We start from the raw sequence: 22,058 nt of genomic DNA on the forward strand, positions 1-22,058 counted from the left end.
TCAGGTAGCATTCGAGGGGCCGGAGAATCGACGTTTTGGGCACAACTCTATCATCAGGAATGTTCAAGACATCGATATTCCTGCTTCTCGGATGCTGGCAGACCAGCTGAGCTTTTCCAGCGCCACACTTCTCAATTCTGATCACCGGCATCTGCAGTGATGACATTCTCCAAGGGTGGTCGATCTGGTGTATATGGATTTCAGTTCCACCAGAACAGGATGTGGCTTCTCAGCCCCTGGACCATGATATACATTTACAGGAAGAGACCAATCAGCCCCTCCAATCTATAGAACTAGACCCAGTTTAGATCATGCAGCAACAATGTCAACCTATTCAGCTACTTGAAGTACCACAGGATATGGAAGAGGCAATAAAGTGACTGGGCTATAGGGTTTATTGTAATAATACCAGGCTATATAGCCCGTCAAGCCTGTCCTTCCTTCAGTAAGGTCAGGGCTGATCTCTCTTGGCTGCAATTTCTCTTTCATGCCCAATTCTTTTTAGCCTTAACTCCCTGATGTGTCAACATTCATTAACACCACCCTGCTCCCTCAAACATTCAGAGCTGTAGTTGTCTGGGATAGAGAGGTCCCAACAGTCACTACCCTCTGAGAGAAGGAAACAGTCCCCACACATTTACCTTGGCCGTTGACATGAACAAAAGCTATGAAGTTAAAAATCTCACAACACCAGGTTATAGTCCAACAGGGTTAATTGGAAGCACACTAGCTTTCGGAGCATCGCTCCTGCATTAGTTGATGGTGGAGGGCTCAATCGTAACACACAGAATTTAGAGCAAAACTTTAGTGTGATGTAAATGAAATTATAACATTGAAAAATTGATAGTCTGTTGAGTCTTTCATCTGTGTGAATACCATGATATTTAATTTTGTACACCCCAGTCCAACACCCATCTCCAAATCAAAAGATATGAACACAGCGTCAGAATGACTGGCCCTGAAAGGACATGACTGAACAAGATGTCAAGGAGGCTGAATAAAATTGCACCTAATTGGAATCAGTTGTAAATATCCCAAGCTGTTGGGCCATTTGGAGCACCATGTGGCTGATGGAGATCAATCCTCTCAGTCCCTGGATATCTCTGTTGGCGGTCCTCAGGATTGCTTCCTTGGCACAAACATCTTCAGCTGCTTCAGCAACGTCTTACCCTCCGTCATTCAATCAGAAGTGAGGATGCTCAGAAAAGATCGCATAAAACAGCAAAACATGGACAACATTCAAGCTCATGCTGTTACTGTGTAGGCAACATTCATGTAACAGCACTGCTGGACCCTGAACATTTCCACAGGACTCAAAATGAGGAGCTCATTCAGCATCTCAAGCTGGTTTCACAGAAATATGAGAATGCCATTCAGCCCATAGAAGCTATTGGATAAGTAGAGGCACAGCGCATTCACTCTCTTACCTATTACACAAGAAGAGATTTTTTTAAAAAAAACTACAAATGTTGGAATTCAGGAAACTGGAAGACCACAACAAGCCAGGCAGCATCAGGAGAAAAAGTCCACATCTTGGGTATAACCTTCCTTCATGTCTGGGGGTGGGGGCAAGGGTGTGTACTGATAATGAGGCGAGGTGGGGAAATAGGAGGAGACGGCGTGTTGTGGTGGCAAACACAGGTAAAGGGTACCACCGGATTGGCCAATGGGAAGAACGAATCCAGTTGACAGTTGGAAGATGGGTTGATCAGAGGAATGGAAAGGGGAGGGGCTAAGCAGGAGATCTGGGGATTGGAAGGGAGGTTACTAGAAATTGGAGAACTCAGTGTTGAGACCCCCGGCTGTAGGCAACACAGGTGGAATATGAAGCGTTGTTCCTCCAATTTGTGCTTTGGTTCTTTGTGGCAATGGATGAGGTCAATGATGTCATGTCGGAATGGGATTGGTAGGTGTAATTGAAATAGGCAGTGACTGGGAGGTCAGGTCAGCCCTTACAGGACCAGCTGAGATGCTCAGCAAACCATTCCTCTTAGTTTGCATTTGGTCTCCCCGATATAGAGAAGACCACATCAGGAATGGCAGACACAGTAAACTAGGTTGGATCCCATTACCTGGCACATCTTCCACAAGGACTGATCCCTTCACAAATTTTGTTTCGTGCCATACTCCCCACCAAACCTGTCAATCCCCATGGGCAACTGACACTTGCAGATGAAAAATAAAATACATCACCTGCTGGCACACACCTCCCTCACCTCGATCCAGCGCCCCAAACAGTCCTTCCAGGGGAAACAGAGGTTCACCTGCATCTCCTTCAACGTAGTTTACTGCAGTAGGTTCTCCTGATGTGGTCTTGTCTACATCGGGGAGAGCAACGTAAACTAAGTGCACATTTCACCGAGCATCACAGCCCGGTCCAAAGGGGCTGGCCTGAGCTCCCAGTCACCACCCATTTCAATTCCCCTTCCCAATTCCTTTCCAACATGACCTCCTTGGCTTCCTCTGTTGCCACAGTGAGTCAGACCGCAAATTGGACGAACAACATCTTACCTTCTGCATGGTTAGCCTACAGCCTGGAGGACTCAACATTGAGTTCTCCAATTTTAAATAACCATTCCAGCCCCGCCTCCTCCCTTCCATTCCACCAAATGACCCCACCTTCTAGTTCCCACCTATATTCATCCCTCCCATCGACCAACCAGGTTGCACCCACCACTTGTGTCCACCTATCCCCTACCTCACCATCCTTCTGCTCTCCACACGCCAACCACTCCTTTCCCTCTTTATCTGCAGTTCCCCCTACCCCCACCTGCAATCCTGAAGAATGGGTATACTTGAACTGTTGACTTCTTCACCTCCTGATGCTACCTGACTTGCTGTTTCTTCCAACCTACTGTTTGTCTAATGTTACACAGGAATATAAGGAATCTAGTCAGCACAGCACGCAGGTAAGCAGCTACCACGGGTCACCCAATAATAAGCCTCTTCCCTGGAACGAGGAAGAGGACATTCAGCCACCCGAGACACTGACACACGAACAGAAGAGGCCATTCAGCCCCTCCAAACTGTTACACGGAAATAGGAGGATGTCATCGATGCTGTAACTTTACAAACCAATGAAGCAGAGAATGCACAAACAGACTGTTCCATGCTGTGCCTTCTGGCTCCATTGCTAATGTTTCATGCGTGTTGCATTAACGTGGTTTGCTGATGGTAAGGAGGCACAGCGGATGATTTGTGCCATGTCTCAAGGAGGCATCTTCCATCTCTGAGAAGACAGTCTAGTCTTCTGCATGGAGGTCAGAAGCTTTTGAGATAGGGGATTAAAAAGAGAGGAGAAGGTTCTCAGCTGAGCAAAGGGAAAGTGAATTTGAACTTGATAAGTTGTGATTTAGTATGCAAAGTCAAGTGAACAGGCTGGAGAGTAAAAGGGACATTAGTGATGTATACAGCAATGTCAAAATTCTGCCACATTTTGATGAGAAAGATGTTGAAGCCTTCTTTATTTCTTTTTTAAAAAGTGCTAGGCAGGTAGAGTGGTGAAAAGATGTATGGGTAATGGTAGTTCAGGCTAAGCTGGTCGGCACAGTTAGTGAGGTATTTGCTGCCCTGCCAGTTGAGGGGTCAAGAGATTATGAAGACGTGAAACAAGGTATTTTATGTGCTTACGAATTGGTACTGGAAGCATATAGATAGCAATTCAGAAACATAAAGAAGGAACAAGATCAGCCTTATGTTGAGTTCGATGGAATTAAACTTAGGCATTTTGATAGATGGGTGCAGGCTTTAAAGGCGGCACGGTGGCACAGTGGTTAGCACTGTTGCCTCACAGCGCCAGAGATCCGGGTTCAATTCCCGCCTCAGGCGACTAACTGTGTGGAGTTTGCACGTTCTCCCCGTGTCTGCGTGGGTTTTCTCCGGGTGCTCCGGTTTCCTCCCACAGTCCAAAAATTTGCAGGTCAGGTGAATTGGCCATGCTAAATTGCCCGTAGTGTTAGATAAGGGGTAAATGTAGGGGTATGGGTGGGTTGCGCTTCGGCGGGGCGGTGTGGACTTGTTGGGCCGAAGGGCCTGTTTCCACACTGTAAGTAATCTAATCTAATCTAAAAATAAGACCTATGAAGCTCTAAGGGAGATTATTCTGCTGGAGGAGTTTAAAACCTCACTTCCAGAGATGATAATAATTCACGTGGAGGAAAAGAAAGTTCAGAAATTGAGAAGGGCAGGAGAATTAATAGATGAATACATGCTGCTGCATAAGACAAGCTTCCAGCCAGAATTTTGTCCTGTGAGGGATAGAGTTTGGGAGAAGGGGAGATGCAACACTATAAAAGAAAGAGTAGAACATATGAGTTTACCACAGGTTAAAGAAGCTGCCCAAGAGAGTGAAAAGGAGGTGAAAGGCCTCAGGTGTTTTCACTGTAATGGAGTGGGACACAGAAAATTACAGTGCCGGTGGTTTCCGAAGGGCATTGGGAAAAGGTGTTTTCACCAACATAAGGAGGTTAATGTATGGTCAGAGTGCTGATTGTTAAGAAAAGGACTGTGGGAAAAGATGTGGTAAAAGAAGCTAAGCCAGTGGCATTAGTGAAAGATTTAAAGGAAACCCCAACAAGACCGAAGAGCTGCAGGAAAGTGCACAGCCAAGGCAGGGGCTGGGTATGGAGTTGGTACCTGATCTCTATAAAGAATTTGCGCCTGTGAGTAAAGTTTACTCAGAACTAACGGGGGTAGAAGAGCAAGAAGTTACCATTTTGAGAGATACATGATCTAACCAGACGATAATAGGAAGAGATGAATGAATTTGCAGTCTTTCTGATCTGTTACCCGGGAATGCATTAATTTATGGGAAGGATGGACAGAAATTTAGCATTTCCCAATGTAAGATCAGGTTGGAGTGCCTAATCAAGACTGGGGAAGTTATAGCGGGAAAGTTTGACAGACTGTCACATCCAGGAATGCAGTTTGTTCTTGGGAACGGTTTAGCAGGGTCCAAGTTGGGAGTGACATCGCTTGTTGTGGAGAAGCCCAAGGAAGACAAAGAAACGGAAGTGTTAAATCGGAAATATCCTGGCATTTTCCCAGGCTGTGCAGTAACCATATTCCAGTATTATAAGTCACAGAACGAAGGACAAACTATAGACAAAGATGAAGGAGTTGAGATTCAGTTAATGGACACCCTGTTTGCCGTAATGGTGCAGGTAAAACCTGAACAGGCAGTGGGTCAGACAGAGGTGTTTTGTCCTGAAAGGCTAAAGGACTTGAAACAGACAGACATGACGATAAAAGATATATATGTGGATGTGTACTCTGAAAAGGAGGCAGAGGATATTCATGAGGGTTATTATCTGAAAGATAGACCTTAAGACAGAAATAGAGACCACATCAGGTTAGTGCAGAGGAGAAATGTGCTGAGGTGCACCAGATTGTGTTGCTGGTAGCATAGAGACAGGAAGTTTTACAGGTAGGATATGAAGTACCTGAAGGAGGTCATCGAGGGGTACGAAAGACTCGGGCTAAGGGACAAAAATATTTTTATTGACCTGGAATGCACAAAGATGTGGTTAACGTTTGGCATACATGTCATTCATGCCAGATGGTAGGTAGGACACGGACAGTAATGAAACTAGCACCTCTGTTGCCAATTCCCACATTTGAAGACCACTTCATGTGACTTATAAATGAGTGTGCAGGTCCCCTCCTGAAAAGTAGAGGAGAGAAAGAATTGGAGAAACAGGTGTTATTTACTCCCCCACAGAGTGAAGAATCAATTCCAAATGTCGTGGATTTTGATGTGCCTCAAAATATATCAAAAACGTAGAAGTCCTTGAGCAGTGGGGTAGATTAGTAAACTATCTGTCTCAGGAGCATAGAACACAGTTGAAAGGTTTGTTATTGCAATATGAGGACATATGTTAGAATCATATGGTGGGGACTATTGTATATGAAGTTGTTGTAGAGAGAACTGTTCCGATAAAACAATCCATATCGGCTTTATCCCTCAAAGTCAGACAGGTCCAGAAGGAGGTGGAGGTTATACTCAATGAGGATATCATCGAACCAAGCCCGAGCGAGTGGAGCTCGCCGATCATCTTAGTTCCCAAACCGGATGGGACTCAATGATTTTGCTTGGATTATTGGAAGATCGAGACTGTTACAAAATCAGACTTACATCCAATACCGACATTGGAGGACTGTATCGAGAAAGTTGGACCAGTCAGTTAGATCACCAAGTTGGAGTTAATGCGTGGTTTCTGGCAGGTACCTTTATCAGAGACAGTGAAATAAATTTCTGAATTGTAACAGCAAATGGTCTGTATCAATTCAAAGTGATGCCCTTTGGAATGACAAACACACCCAACACATTCCAAAGACTCATGAACAGAGTTGTAGCCTGATTAATAAACTGTGCAGTCCGTTTAGGCGATGTCGTGATCTTCACTAAGTCCTGGAAAGATCACTTAGTACAGTTGGCAGAGCTTTTTGAACGAATACGAGAAACAAAACTGCTGATAAAATTAAACAAAACACAATTTGTGAAAGCAGACATGATGTTCAAGGGACAAAATATCTGTCATGGAAGGTTGATACCATGGAACGCAAAGACAAAAGCAACCGAGGAATTTCCACGGCCAACTTCGAAGAAAAAAGGTGCTTCGCTCCTTCGGAGTCAGCGGATTCTATCGGAAGTTTGTTCCAAATGTCAGCAGTGTAGTAGCACCGTTTACCGACATGCTGAAGAAAAACACAAAGTATTGGATGACAGAACAATGTCAGGAGACATTCGACCATTAAAAAGAAATATTGAGCACCAAATCAGTTTCAGCTACACCAAATGCTTGAAAACATTTCAACATTGCCGTCAATGTGAGTGACATAGGAATTGGAGCTGCACTGTGATGAGTTGGGATCGTCCTTTTCAAAGAAGCTCAACATTCACCAGAGAAAATATTCCACGATTGAGAAAGGACTGTTGAGTTTGGTATTACAGTTATAACATTTTAATGTGTACTCACAAACAGAGTGTTGGAGATGATTGTGTACACGGACCCCAATCTGCTGACATTTTTGAACGCTTTAAAGGCTATTTCATTGGAGTCTTATGTTACAGACTTTTAATTTAAAAATTGTACACGTAGCGTGTCGTAAGTATGTAATCTCAGATGCGTTCTCACAGATTTAACTGATAAAGATTAGACGAGATTTGAAATTATCCAATGTTACATATAGGATAAGGAGAAGAAGTTAAGGTGAACTTAGATTTAGGTTATAGGTGTGTTATGGTAATGTGTTGAAAGAATAGAAAAACAAATGAGACCGTGTTTTCATTATGATTGTTCTTTTTTGAGAGAGAAGGGGTTATGAATGTGTAAAGGGTATTGTACCTTTAAGAGAGTTGAAGGATTTCCAAGCACAGTGAGTTCTGGAAAATTTACAATGTAACATGTGGTCCAGCAGCTTGCAGTACCTGGGTTACTATGAGACAAAAAATAAAATCAAATTTGATCAATTCATTTAAATTATGTCCCAAGAAGCTAAACTACAATCGAGTTTACATTTGGCATTTGGCAATATTATAAAAAAATGGAAATTACCCGATGATTTGGGATAGAAAGCTGAAAAGGAATTTGACCAGTTCGGGGAGAACTGCCACGGCACCAACATCGGCAGACTGACCGGAGAATAGGTCACCAAAATGTACCTTTATTTATCAATGACCTGTGAAACAGAAGCTCTAAGGAGAAGAAGCAAAGACAGAGGACGATACAAAGAGAAGATTCGACAGCTGGCTGGTTCTGAAATTTGAATGTTTTGGTATATCTTAATTGGGGGAGGGGTGGGGTGGGGGGATTATCGGACCAGTATTATAGAAGAGTAAGTAAAAGATTGGTCAGAGAAAGGAGTTCCAAAAAGTTGTTAGGTAATTATTCCCTGTTAGACATTTTTTTAAAAAATGTTAATTCTTGCTTTAAATAGTGACCTTTAGGATGGTTATTGGCCTTCTGAATTTTTACAAATTACAGCATGGGTTAAATCTTTTCTGTGTTGCAAGTTTAAATTAGCGTGGGGTGGTGGAGATGGTGGGAGGGGGGGAAGGTTTCCCCCGTGTTGTAACATATTAAATCGGATTTCTCTGCACAGATGCTGCCAGACCTGCAGAGCTTTTCCAACACATTTCTGTCTTAGTTTCTGGTTTCCGAAATCTGAAGTTCTCTTGACTTTCTTATGTGTATCATTGACAGCCACGGTTGAGGTCCTGGAGGACAGGAAGACAGCTAATGTTGTTACATTATTTGTAATTTGGCTGCAAAGAAAACCCAGGGAACTACAGACCAGTGAGTTTGATGTCAAGGGTGAATAAGTGTTTGTAGGAGATTCTGGGAGGCAGGATTTACATGCATTTGGAAAGGCAAGGACTGATTAGGGATATTCAGCACGTCTTTTTGTCTGGGAATCCATGTCTCACAAACTAGATTGGAGTTTTTGAAGAAGTGATCAGGAAGATAGATGAAGGTAAAGCAACATACGTTGTCTATATGGACCTTATTAAGGCCCAACAAGGTTCCACATGGTAGTCTGTTTAATAAGGTTAGATCGCAGGAGATCAGGGAGAGCGATCCACTTAGATACAAACAGACTTGACTGTAGTAGACAGAGGGTGCTGGGAGAGATCTGCTGTTCCAATTGGAGGCCTGTGTCCAGCGTTGTGCCACAAGGACCAGGCTGCTGTTGTTCATGGTTTTTGTAAATGGTTTGGATGAGCATATTGGAACCGTGGATAGGAATTTGGAGGTGAAACCCCCAAAATTGGAGTTATGGTGGACAGTGAAGAAAGCTGTCTTAGAGAACAAAGATATCTTGATCTACTTGACAAGTGGGCTGAGGATTGGCTGATGGATCTTCATGCAGATAAATGCGAGATTTTGCATTTTGTTAGACAAAGGTGTGTAGGATTTATTCAGAAAATGGTAGCGCGCTGGGGGGAGTGTTGCCAAACAGGGAAAACTTGGGTTCAGGTACATAGTTCTGTGAAAGTGGAGTCGCAGATTGACAGAACAGTGAATAAGGCGTAAGGCAAGCTGACTTCCAATGGTCAGAGGATTGATTATAGGAATTGGCACATCATGTTGTGGCTCTACAAGAGAATGGTAAGGCCACATTTGAAGCAATTCTTGTTGTCCTGCTATTGGAAGAATGTTATAAACTGAGAAGGGGACAAAAGTATTTAAAATTATGTGACAGAGACGGGAAGTTTTAAGATATAAGGATAGGCTGGGATTTTGTTCCTTTTGCGTTGGAGGCTTAGAGGTGACCTTTATTACATCATGAGATGCATGGATAGGATAAATAGACAAGATCATTTCCTCCAGGTGGGTGTGTCCAGAACCAGACAGGATAGGTTTAAGGTGAGAGTGAAGACATTTAAAAGAGATCTAAGGGACAGTTGTTTCTCACAGAGGGTGGCGTGTATATGTAGCGAGCTTTCAGAGGAAGTAGCATTGGGGAGTACAGTTACAACATTTAAAAGACAATTGGATGTGTACATGAATACCAAAGGTTTGGAGGGGTGTGCGTCTAAAGAAGAAAAATAGTAATCATTCAGTTTAGGAAACCAGGTGAGTATGGACGAGTTGAGCCAAAATGTCTGTTTGAATATTGTATTATTCTAAGAGTCTATGACTTTCTCACGCCTCCTTCATCACTAGTCTTTAATTGCATTCAATTCATTTCCAGGTCAAAGCTCATCTGTAGATATTTTAAATGATCTAACTCTCCAAACCTTCTGAAATAGAGAATTCCTGATATTGATGTGGTTCTGCAGACCACAGCAGCAGCAGAAACAGAATTAAATTCTGTTTAAATTAACGTTTTTCCTGGGATAATCCCTCAGTCTACCATGCCAACCAAGTTGATCTATGGTTCAGTGATGTATAGGTGAACGTGCCAGTGTCCCAATCGTGTGTACCTAAACCTGATGACAACCCGTTAAAGCTACCATAACTAACTGTCTACATTCAAAACTGCAGCAATAACATGTGATAGAGAGGGTGTAATGATCACAACACCGACAAACCAACAGTACTGTCACATCCAGCCATAAATGGTGATGGACGGTTAAACAATTTCATGGAGGAGAGGGCTCACTATTATTCCCATCCTAAATAATGGAACAGTCCTGTACATCAGTGTAAAAGATAATGATGTATTTTTGGCAAGATACTCCGCCAGACGTGTTGAGTGGATGATTCACCTCACCCTCGCCATGATGCCCACAGAATCACAGATGCCAGTCTTCAATCAATTCGATTTGCTTCAAGTGAAATGAAGAAACAGCTGAACAGAGTAGATACGACAAGGGCAAAGGGCCCTGACACGATTCCTGCAACAGGACTGAAGTCTTGTGCTGCACAACAACCGTGTCCCTGGGAGAAGCTGTTTCATTCCAGCTCCAACTCTGACATCTTCTTGGCAATGTGGAAAATTACTCAACTATGTCCAGTCCGCGAAGCGGCGAATAATTACAATCTGACCATTTGCCACCCCCTCAGTCCCATCACGATAGTTAAACTGGTAGAAATTCTTTTGGACAGATCTGTCAATCCGCACAGAAATAACCAGCTCAGTGTGGTTTCCAATAGGTCCCTACGTGGAGATGGTTCTGTTGTGGAAATATCACTGGGTTACTAATCCGGTCCAGGCTAATGCCCTGGATAGCTGATGGAATTGAAAAGCAATTAACAACATATCGAGATCTAAAATCTGGTATCAGTAATGATGATGCTGAAATCAATGCCGATTGTAAACTCCAATTTGCTTCATCAATGTACATTCAGGAAGTGAATACTGGCCTGGTGAATTCCATGCATTCCTGGTCTGGCCTAAACGATACTCTGTACACACATGCATGTGATAAACTTTTCAATGGTCTCGAAAACGGCAAAGTAGGACACAAAATTGTATCAAACTGCTCTGAAGTTTGTAAGGATAAAACTGACGGAATTCCCGGCACCAGCCTCACTATCGGAAAAGGGAATGGGAAACACATTTCTGTTGACCCTGCAGAGGCCTCCTTCCTAACGTCTGAGAGCTTGTGACCGCCATACTCCAGATGCCTCCCGCTCCCTTTCGTGTCGAGAAATCCTTACTCATATTCAGTGCCTTGTGTTCCACTGCTTATGTGGCAGAGAAATTCCCAGAGTCACCAGTCACTGAGTGCAGACATTTATTCTCATCTCAATGCAGAGTGGCCTGTCTATACCTAATACTGTGGCCTCTTGTTCTAGACGTCCCAGGCCGGGGAATTATCATCTTCCAATATGTCTCACACTGTTATAGTTTTATATGTTTCACTGAGATCTCCACTCATTTTCCTGAAGCCCATTGAACACAGGCCTAAACGCCCCAAACTCTGCTCTCACAACAAGCCTGTCATTCCAGAGATCAGTCTGGTCATCCTTCACTGCACTCCCTCAATGTCAGGTTTGTCACTTATTAGGTAAGGAGACCAGTACTGCACACCATACTGCACAATGTTCGAGATGGGCTCTCACCGAGGCCCTGTACAGCTGCAGTAAGACACCCTGACTTCTGTCAGTCAATCCCCTAGAAATTAAGGTCAACACACCATTTATCTTCCTGCCTGCTTTCTGCTCTTGCAATATTGCTTTCAGTGACTGGTATACAAGGAAATACAGATCCTTTAAAATGTTACAGCTCCCCACTTGGTGGGTTTATGTACACTGGTCAGCGTGTCAATGCCATTCCCAGTATTGACTTCTGGGTTCAGAACTCACTGCCCTGCACTGACTTCGGAGGGCTGCGCAACAGGAAAAAGAAAGAAAGAACATAAATCCCTTCAAAGACCAACATGTTTCATACAATCCCTTTTGAAATGATAGTTTGCTGTTCTATTGTACCTATCAAAGTACACACCATCACATCCACCCCCATTGATCTTCATCTGCCACATATTTGCCCATTCACTCCACTTGTCTCAATCACTTTGGAGCTTTTTTTTAAAAATCCTCCTCACCCACTAACAATCCGACCTCATTTAGTGCTGTTAGCAGACTGAGAAATATTGCATTTGATTCCCTCATCTAAATGATGGTAAGCATTGAGAATAGCTGTGTCACAATCACTAATCCCTACGACACGCCATGATCCTTCAACTTCAAAACAGATTGTTTTATTCCTGTTCACTGTTTCGTGTCAGTTGTCCTATTCTAAAATCATGTTCATATTTTAGTCCCAATGCCGTAACATTTGAGTTTGCACACTCAGCCATAGTCTTTATCAAGATCTTTCTGAAAATCTAAATGCATTGCATCCATTTCTTTTCTGTATGCATCGACCAGTCAGTTTGTCAAATATAATTCCCATTTCATGTTGACCCATTACATAAGAACGTACAAACTAGGAGCAGGAGTAGGCCATCGGGCCCTTCAAGCCTGCGCCACCATTCAATAAGATAATGGCTGATCATTTCATAGCCTCAGCTCCACTTACCCGCCCACTCACCATAATCCATCATTCCTTTAATCTTCAAACAATTATCTATAAGAGTTCAAACACATTCAATGACAAATCCTCAAGAATTCTTCAGGTTCACAAGCTTCTTGATCAAGACGTTCCTTCTCAATTCAATCCTAAATCTGCTCCATATAGTTTTGAGGCTTTGCCCTGTTATCTAATTTCCCATGCTTCTGGAATCATCCTTTATATTTCTATCGTACCTACTCCCTTCACAATTATAAATGTTTCTATTCCTTCCTCCCTCAATCTTTCAAATTCCAATCAATATATAATTCCAATGTATTCAGTCTCTCCTCATAACCAAACCCCTCACCTCTGTAACCAACCTAACGAGCCTCCTCTGCATACATTGTAGTGCGAGTATTTCCTTTCTCAGACGGGGAGACCAAAACTGCACGTACTACAGGTGTGGTCTCCCCAGCACCCTTTAAATCTGCAACATAACTCCCTACTTTTACACTCAATCCCTTTCGCAATGAAGGACAAAATTCAATTTGCCTTGTTAATTACCTGTTGCCCCTACAGACCAGCTTCTGTGATTCATGCACAAGGACACCCAGGTCCCTCTGCACAAGAGCATGCTGCATTTTTAAACAATTCAAATAAGAGTCCTCTTTAGTATTTGTCCTACCAAAATGGATGATTTTACATTTATTATAATTGCACTCCATCTGCCAGACCTTGACCCACTCACTTCAACACTTTATGTCCCTTTGTAAAGTTTAACCATCCTCTCCACATTTTACTCTGCCAGTCATGTTAGTATCGTCTGCAACCTTTGAGACACTACACGTGCTCCCCTACTCCAAATTATCTATGTAAGCTGTGAATAATTGCAGTCCCAGCACCGATCCCTGAGGCACTCCACTGGTCACTGATCAGCAACCAGAAAAACAATCATGTATTCCCACTCGTTGCTTCATGTTAGTTAACCAATCCTCTCTCCATGCTAATACATTGCCCGTAATGCCACACCTTACACAGCAGCCTTTTTGGCGTCACTATATTGAATGTCTTTTGGAAATCTCAGTACACCACACCTACTGGGCTCCTGTAGATTAGATTAGATTAGATTACTTACAGTGTGGAAACAGGCCCTTCGGCCCAACAAGTCCACACCGCCCCGCCGAAGCGTAACCCACCCATACCCCTACATCTACATCTACCCCTTACCTAACACTACCGGCAATTTAGCATAGCCAATTCACCTGGCCTGCACATCTTTGGACTGTGGGAGGAAACCGGAGCACCCGGAGGAAACCCATGCAGACACGGGGAGAACGTGCAAACTCCACACAGTCAGTCGCCTGAGGCGGGAATTGAACCCGGGTCTCAGGCGCTGTGAGGCAGCAGTGCTAACCATTGTGCCACCGAGTAATGTCTTCATAGAATTCCAGTAGGTTAGTTACACGTGGCCTGCCTTTCATTAACCAACACTGTGTCTCCCCAACGGGACAATTTCTATCAAGATGCATTGCCATTTATTCCTTGATTATAGATTGAAATATTTTCTCCTACAGATGTTCGGCTAACTAGTCTATAATTCCCGTCATGTTGTCTATCTCCCTTTTTAAACAGTGGTGTCTGTACTCCTGTTTTCCAATTTGCTGGAATTGTGTCAGAGTCCAGTGAAATCAAAAAAATTTCCAAAAGTGCATTTGTTATTTATCTCATCACCTCTGTTAGTACCTTGGGATACATTCCATCAGGGCCAGGAGACTTATCTACCTTTGGGTCCATGAGCTTGCCCAACAATATCTCTCTTGGGAATGGTTGTTTCCAGGTACTCACTTATCTTCCTGTCTTTGACAATTACTGACATGTTATTAGTGTCCTTCACTGTGTAGACCAACTAAATAACTCTTCAATTCCTTGTCCATTTCCTCATATCTCATTACTGGATCCCACTTCTCACATTCTAAAGGACAATTGCTTACCTTAGCCATTCATTTCGTTTTGTATATTTATACAATATTTTGCTATCTGTCTTTATATTCTGAGGTAGTTTACTCTTGTAACCTATCGGATGTGACTTAATAACTTTTTTGTTGGTTTATTTTGACATTTAAAGGTTTTGACATTATTTCGACATTTAAAGTTTTCCCAATCTTTTACTTCCCCACTGGTCTTTGCCATTATTTATGCCATTTATTTTAATTTGATAGCCTCCCTTATTTCCTGAGACATTCATGGCAGATTACCCTTTTCCTATAGTCCTTCCTTTTCACCATTATATGCTGTTGCTGAGAACGTTGAAAAATTGTTTTGAAAGCCTTCCACTGTTCATCAACGGTTCCACCATAAAGTCTTCACTTCCAGCCATCTTTATCCAAGATCAAAGGGTTGTACAAGTCATGCACATGAATTGTACACACCTAAGATGGCTCTTAAGTACTTAATCAGTCAGAATGGAGAGGCGGGTTTGATTGATTAAAATGCAAATCACAGAATTTATTTCAAGTCACTGCCTGGAGACACCTTCAGGTACTATCGATGTAAATGAAGTAACAGTTGCGGTCAGATAATGTATTCTAAGCTTGAGGCCTTGTTTGGACTCTGTCTGTGTCTTGCCCTGGAGTCAGACTGGTTTTATTTACAAAGTAGGAGTAGCGCGCATGTGTATGTGTGAGAGAGAGGGCGTGTCTGCGTGAAGGGGAGTGAGAGACACCCATTCTGTATGTGAGAGAGAGTGAGGTGGATTGTGCGTGTGTGCGGGGGAGGGAGAGAGAGAGCGGGTCTGTGTTCATCCGTGTGTGTGACAGAGTGGAGTGCATGTGTGGATCGTGAGAGAGGGGCAGTGTGAATGTGTGTGAGGGGCAGATAGGGAGAGTGTGCATCAGTGTATGTAACGGGGAGAGTGAGAATGTGTACTTGTCCAGACTAAGGCACAGGCAAATACGGCATGTCCCTTTCCCCACATACACTCACTCTGTGGTTTCAGAGCTTCCCCTCTCTGTAGCCTCTGCTCCATTTGTTGTTCATGTTGCAGACCCAGATGCTGTAACTACAGTCCCCATGTTCCATTCAGAGTTGCGTCACCAAATCATCAGGTTTTCCGGGATATCTGAGGCAGCTCACAGCACAACCTTCTGCAAACCATCCCCAGCAGCTCCACTAAGTGGGGGTGAGAGAGAGGGGCGAGAGAGAAAGGAAGAGGCATGAGAGAGAGAGAGAGAGAGGGGATGGGCAAGAGAGAGAGAGGTGGGTGGTTGAGAGAGAGAGAGGGAGCAGCGAGAGCGAGAGGGAGGGCGGGCGACAGAGAGGGGGGAGAAAGAGAGAGAAGGAGGAGGTAAGAGAGAGGGAGGGGAGCGAGGTAGAGAGGGACGTGCGAGAGAGAAAGGGAGAAGGGTGAGAGAGAGAGGCGGCGGGAATGAGAGACAGGTGGGTGGGTGAGAGAGAGAGGGAGGGGCGAGAGAGAGGGGGGGTGCGGGACGAGAGAGGGTGGGGTGATACAGAGAGAGGCAGGGTGCGAGAGAGAGAGGTGGGCGGGAGAGGGAGAGAGGTGGGCGGGAGAGGGAGAGAGAGGGAGGGTGAGAGGGGGGTGAGAGAGAGGGAGAGGGTGTGAGAGAGAGGGATGGGGTGAGAGAGAGGGAGGGGGCGAGAGAGAGAGGGAGGGGGCGAGAGAGAGAGGGAGGGGGCGGGAGAGAGAGAGGGAGGGGGCGGGAGAGAGAGAGGGAGGTGACGAGAGAGAGAGGGAGGGGGACGAGTGAGAGAGGGAGGGGGACGAGTGAGAGAGTGGGTGAGAGAGAGAGGGAGGGGTGAAAGAGAGGGATAGGGAGGCGACAGAGAGAGGGGGGCGGGAACGAGAGAGGGAGGGGGCGGGAGAGAGAGAGGGAGGGGGCGGAAGAGAGAGAGGGAGGTGACGAGAGAGAGAGGGAGGGGGACGAGAGAGAGAGGGAGGGGGACGAGAGAGTGAAGGGGGCGAGAGAGAGAGTGGGTGAGAGAGAGAGGGAGGGGTGAAAGAGAGGGATAGGGAGGCGAGAGAGAGAGAGAGAGGGCGGCTTACAGATGCTGTAACGAAGTAGAGTGCCCGATATCCGTTCCCTCACTGTCTACCTCGACATATGGGGAGGATCCTTCAAAAAGCCAGAGAGGACCAGGCCAACTTGTGTGGAGATTCTGAAACATCGACGTCCCACCAACCAAGTAAGTATCAATGTTCAGTAAAGAGCAATTCTCAATTGAAACTCGCTGGCAGTTCCAATCTAATCTCTCACACTTTTCAGGCTTAGTTAACAGCATTAATGAAAGACTAAAAATAAAAATAATGTTTCTTCTCTTCAGTAAAAATGTTAAAAAGAAAAAAAGTAAATGATATAAGTTCATTACGAAAAATCTAAAACATGACGTTCATTCAAAATTATGGGCAATCCTCGTAAATACTCGACATCATTTCTCTCACTAAATCTTCTTACGAGTGTTTGTATTCTAGCATCTGCTTCTTTAATTTCGACGGACTATCGTGCCCTGCTATCAGATGCTAATAGTAAAGGTCCCTTCCTCTCTGAACCTTTGGTAAACTGTCAATATATTTCCAAATAACTGGATGTTCCACATCAAGTTCGCATTGTCATCTCCTGTGGGGCAGCTTTTGCATTATTGTCTGTTTTGTCGTCATTGTTTAAAGTTCTTTCATATAAATTCCACATTCCAACTGGAAAAAGCGGTGAACGCCGACCATTTCCACTGCGTAATCTTCTACCTCCATAGTTATCCTCGAACCAGTCCAGCAGCGGTTGCAGTTCATCTGGAAGCGCATCAGTCAAATGTTCAATCGCTTCATGAATGTTTTCAATGTGAATAAATGCAAGACCGATTATCATTTTTGCTCTGAAATAAAACTCTGAGTCAGTGTTATACTTACTCAGGTGTCTCTTTAACATTTTTACTAAAGGCAATAAACATTATTTTTATTTTTATTGCTTTGATTATTGCTTTTACCTAAGCCTGAAAAGGAATAAATATGAGCTGCGCTGAAATAGTTCTGTGCCTAAATGCGTCTGCGGCAAAATGGGCTGCACCAAACAGACCCCACCAAACAGAATGAAGTATTCAGTAAATTACCGCACAGGGTGACGCCCTATAACCATCCCAGGCTGTTATGCAGAAGAGGGTGAGCCCTAGGTAGCTGTCAGGAAATGCAGAGTATAGATCATTACTCATTTTGTGTTTGGAAAGCTGTAACGAGAGGAATTCTTCAGGGATCTGTATGAGGTCATCAACAAATTACAATCTATTCTAATGAACCGGATGAAGGAGATGGAGCTCAATTTGCTCATGCACCAGGCTAGTCATTCAATAAGATGTCAAATGGAGACAGAGCGTCTGCAATGGGATACAGACAGGGGGAGGGTAGAGCGTCTGCAAGGGAATGCAGACAGTGGAAGGACAGATCACCTGCAATTGGAGACAGACGGGGAGAGGGCAGAGCGTCTGCAATGGGATACAGACAGCGGAGGGCAGAGTGAGGGCAGTGCGTCTACAATGGGATACAGACAAGGAAGGGCAGTGTGTCTGCAATGGGAGACGGACTGGGGGAGGGATGCACCTCTGCAATGGGATACAGACAGTGGGAGGGAAGAGCGTGTGCGATGGGAGACAGACTGGGGAAGGGTAGAGCGTCTGCAATGGGATACAGACAGGGGAGGTCGGACCGTCTGCAATGGGATACAGACAGGGGAAGGGTAGAGTGTCTGCAATGGGATACAGACAGGGGGAGGGGAGAGCGTCTGCAGTGGGATACAGACAGGGGAAGGGTAGAGTGTCTGCAATGGGATACAGACAGGGGGAGGGGAGAGCGTCTGCAATGGGATACAGACAGGGGAGGTCGGACCGTCTGCAATGGGATAGAGACAGGGCAGGGGCAGAGCGTCTGAAATGGGACACAGTCGGGGGAGGGAAGAGCGTCTGCAATGGGATACAGACAGGGGGAGGGAAGAGTGCCTGTAATGGGATACTGATGGGTGAGGTCAGAGCTTCTGCAGTGGGATATAGGCAGGGGTGGCATAACGTCTGCAGTGGGATACAGATGGGGTGGGCAGAGCACCTGCATTGGGATCCAGATAGGGGAAGAGCAGAGTGTCTACAATGGGATACAGACAGGGGAGGGGAGAGCATCTACAATGCGATACAGACAGCTGAAGGCAGTGCGTCTGTAATGGGATACAGACGGGGAAGGGTTGATCGTCTGCAATGGGATATAGACAGGGGGAGGGCAGAGCATCTGCAATGTGATACTGACAGGGGGAGGGCCGAGCGTCTGCAATGGGATACAGACGGGGGGAGGCAGAGCATCTGCAATGGGATACAGACAGGGGGAGGGCCGAGCATCTGCAATGGGATACGGACAGGGGAAGGCAGAACAAGCAATGGCATAAAGACAGAGGATGGCTGTGAGCAAAGCTTCAGCAGAAAACAAAAACAGTACAATATATATGTGATGGAAATTTTCTGTTTTGTGGAAAAGACGAAACAGCAGAAATTTATTTAAATGCAAGGAGAATGCAGAACTCAGTGGTACAGAGAGATTTGTGGGTCGTAGTACATGAATCATATCAAATTAACCTGAAGATGTAGCAAGTGATTTGGAAGGTAAATGCCATGATCCTGTTTCGTGCAAGGGGTGTTGGGTATGATCTTAGTGATGTTTTTTGCATCAGTACAGGGCATTGCTGAGATTACATCTGTTGTATAATGTGTAGTTATAACTGCCTAAACTGAAAAAAAAATTGCTTTCGCAATGTCTCAAAGATGTTTCTCTTTATGCATTCTTGGGATGAAGACATTACGTTCTGAAGAATTAACAGTTAGGCCTGAGAATGAGGGATGGTTTATTGACCATATAAGATCTGGAGAAGAGTGTAGTTGGTGAATACCAGATGGATATTTCTTATGGTGTGGGAGAATAAAACTGGGGAAATAATTTAAGAATAAGTCAGTTTCAAAGGAAAGGTCATTAGACAGTAAAATTGAACTGTTAATTCTCTTCCCACATATTCTGACAGACAAGCTGAGCTTTTCCAGCAATTACTGTACATGTTTAAGAATATTCATTTTAACTCAGACTTTGTGAAGACATGAAACGCTTATTTTTACATTATACAAGCACATAGTAATACATCTTCAAAACAAGTAGGACCATTTATTGTGAATGAATTGATTCTGCAATAACACACTGACCTGGAGTCGAGAATGTTATGGAGTCATATAGTTCGGACAATGTTCAAGAAGAGCTCACAGAGTCCAGTGTGGGACTGGAAACGTTACTGATTTAACTTACAGATGGAAAATATAGCCTATCTGTGGAGAAACATTCTATTGCTCCCTTTCTGCTTCCCAATCGCTCATCACAGCAATGTGTGGGAGTGAAAAAAAGCCCAGTCGTCTTTCCCACCAATGGAGGAGTCCTGATGAGGATTCATTGGAATCTCCCCATTACCTGAAGCAAAACAATTCCGCCAAATTCAACTGTTTCATGAAGATTTCCCATTGTCAGAAGGCTGTGCAAGTAGAATAACAACAGAAGTAATTATTCGACTCGATAGTGAACAGACAGGAGATTCTGTGGCAGCAAATGGGAATCCGGAATGGTGTGTAGCCTCCCACATGCCCAGGGTCCAGGATGTCTCAGAGTAGCTGCAGAACGTTCTCACCGGGAGTAGGGGGAGGGTGGTGGGAGCGGGAAGCAGCCAGAAGTCATTGTGCACATTGGTACAAAGGACAGAATGACACAGGTAGAAATAGTGATGACATCCTACAGAGTGATTGTGGAGAGCTACGGAAAAGGATAAAATGCACGGTAATATCCAGTTTACTTCCAGTTCTCCATGCGAGTGAGGGTAAGAATAGGAGGATATGGCAGATGAAGGAGTGGCTAAAGAATTGGTGCAGGGGGCAAAGATTTTTGGATTACTGGGATCTTTTGTGGGGCAAGGTGGCGTGTTCAGGAAGGACAAGTTGTACCTGAGCTGGAAGGGGACCAGTATCCAAGCAGGCAGGTTTGCAACTGCTGCAAGGGAGGGTTTCAACGAGATTAGCTGGGGTTGGGGAGTGGTGAGATCCTCAACAGCAGGAAGGCAAGTGCGAGGCTGGAAGGAGATACAGTAATCAGAAACAGTAAAATGAAGAGACATGTCAGGCTAGACAACGACAGGGAGCAAGGAATGTCTGTTGGATTAAATCGCAACTGTTTCAATGCAAGATGGCTGACAGGTAAGACTGATGAACTGTGGACATGGATCGCTGCGTGGGACTGGGATATTATAGCCATTACTGAAACATGGATAAGGGAGGGACAGCACCGGCAGCTTAAAGTACCAGGGTACAGGTGCTTTATCCGGGACAGAGATGGTGGAAAGAGGGGACGGGGAGTTTCATTTTTGATTAAGGCGAGTAACACAGCAGTAAACAGAGATAAAATAACTGATGGATCATCCTGTGAGGATTTGTCTGGGGAGCTAATAAATAAGAAGGGAATGGTGATAGGATTTAGATTGTACTATAGGCCCCCAAATAATAAACGAGGAATTAGTGGAACAAAAATATGTAGACAGACTGGGGAGATGAGCAGGGCCAATAGGATTGCATTAGTAGGAGATTTTAATTTTCCTAACATAGACTGGGAATGACATAGAATTAAGGACTGAGATGGGGTGAATTTATTAAGTGTGTTCAGAATAGTTTCCTCAAGCAGTAAGTGGAGAGTGCAAATCGGGAAGGGACGAAGCGTAACCTACTCTAAGATCGAGGGCAGGACAGGTGTCTGAGGTGATAGTGGGGGAGCCCTCTGGGACCCGCGAAAATAGTTCTATTAATTTTTAAATAGTTATGCAGAAGGATAAAATTGGTCCACATGTTCAAGTTCAAACTTGGGGCAAGGCGAATTTTGATGGAATGAGACAGGAGGTTGTAGGGGTTGGTTGGAGGAGTTTGTTTGCAGGCGAAGGGACCTCCTGCAAGTGGGAGGACTTTAAAAGTGAAATGTCGACAGTTCAAGGTCTATATGTTACTGTGATGGTAAAAGGCAAGGTTGGTAGGAAGAGGGAACCTCGGATGTCAGGAGATATTGAGGCTTTGACCAGCAAAAAGGAGGCGTGGCTCAGCTCCAGGCAGCTGGGATCGAGGGAACACCTGGAGGTATACAGGGGATACAGGAGTTTACTGAAGAAGGAAATCAGGAGGGTGAAAAGGGGGCACAAGATAGCTTTGGCTGAGAAGATTAGGGTGAATCCAAATAGGTTCATTAAGTATATTAAAGTCAAAAGAATAGCTAAATGAGAATATGACCCCTCAAAGTCCAAAATGGACGTGCATGTCCTGAAGATTTGCGAGATTCTCAATGAATATTTCTCCTCTGTCTTTACCGTGGAGTAATACATGAACCTTGGGAGGCTGACAAAGGTCGTAGTGTTATCTTGGGGTGAGTCAATATCACAGGAGAAGGTGTGTTGGATGCATTAGACTGTATGAAGGTGGATTAATCTCCTGGTTGTAAACAGATGCATCCAAGAACACTGCAAGAGGCTACAGAAGAAACTACGGGGACCCTGGTTGATATTTTT

Source organism: Chiloscyllium punctatum, chromosome 34, assembly GCF_047496795.1.
Source record: "Chiloscyllium punctatum isolate Juve2018m chromosome 34, sChiPun1.3, whole genome shotgun sequence".
In the NCBI taxonomy this organism is placed as follows: Eukaryota; Metazoa; Chordata; class Chondrichthyes; order Orectolobiformes; family Hemiscylliidae; genus Chiloscyllium; species Chiloscyllium punctatum.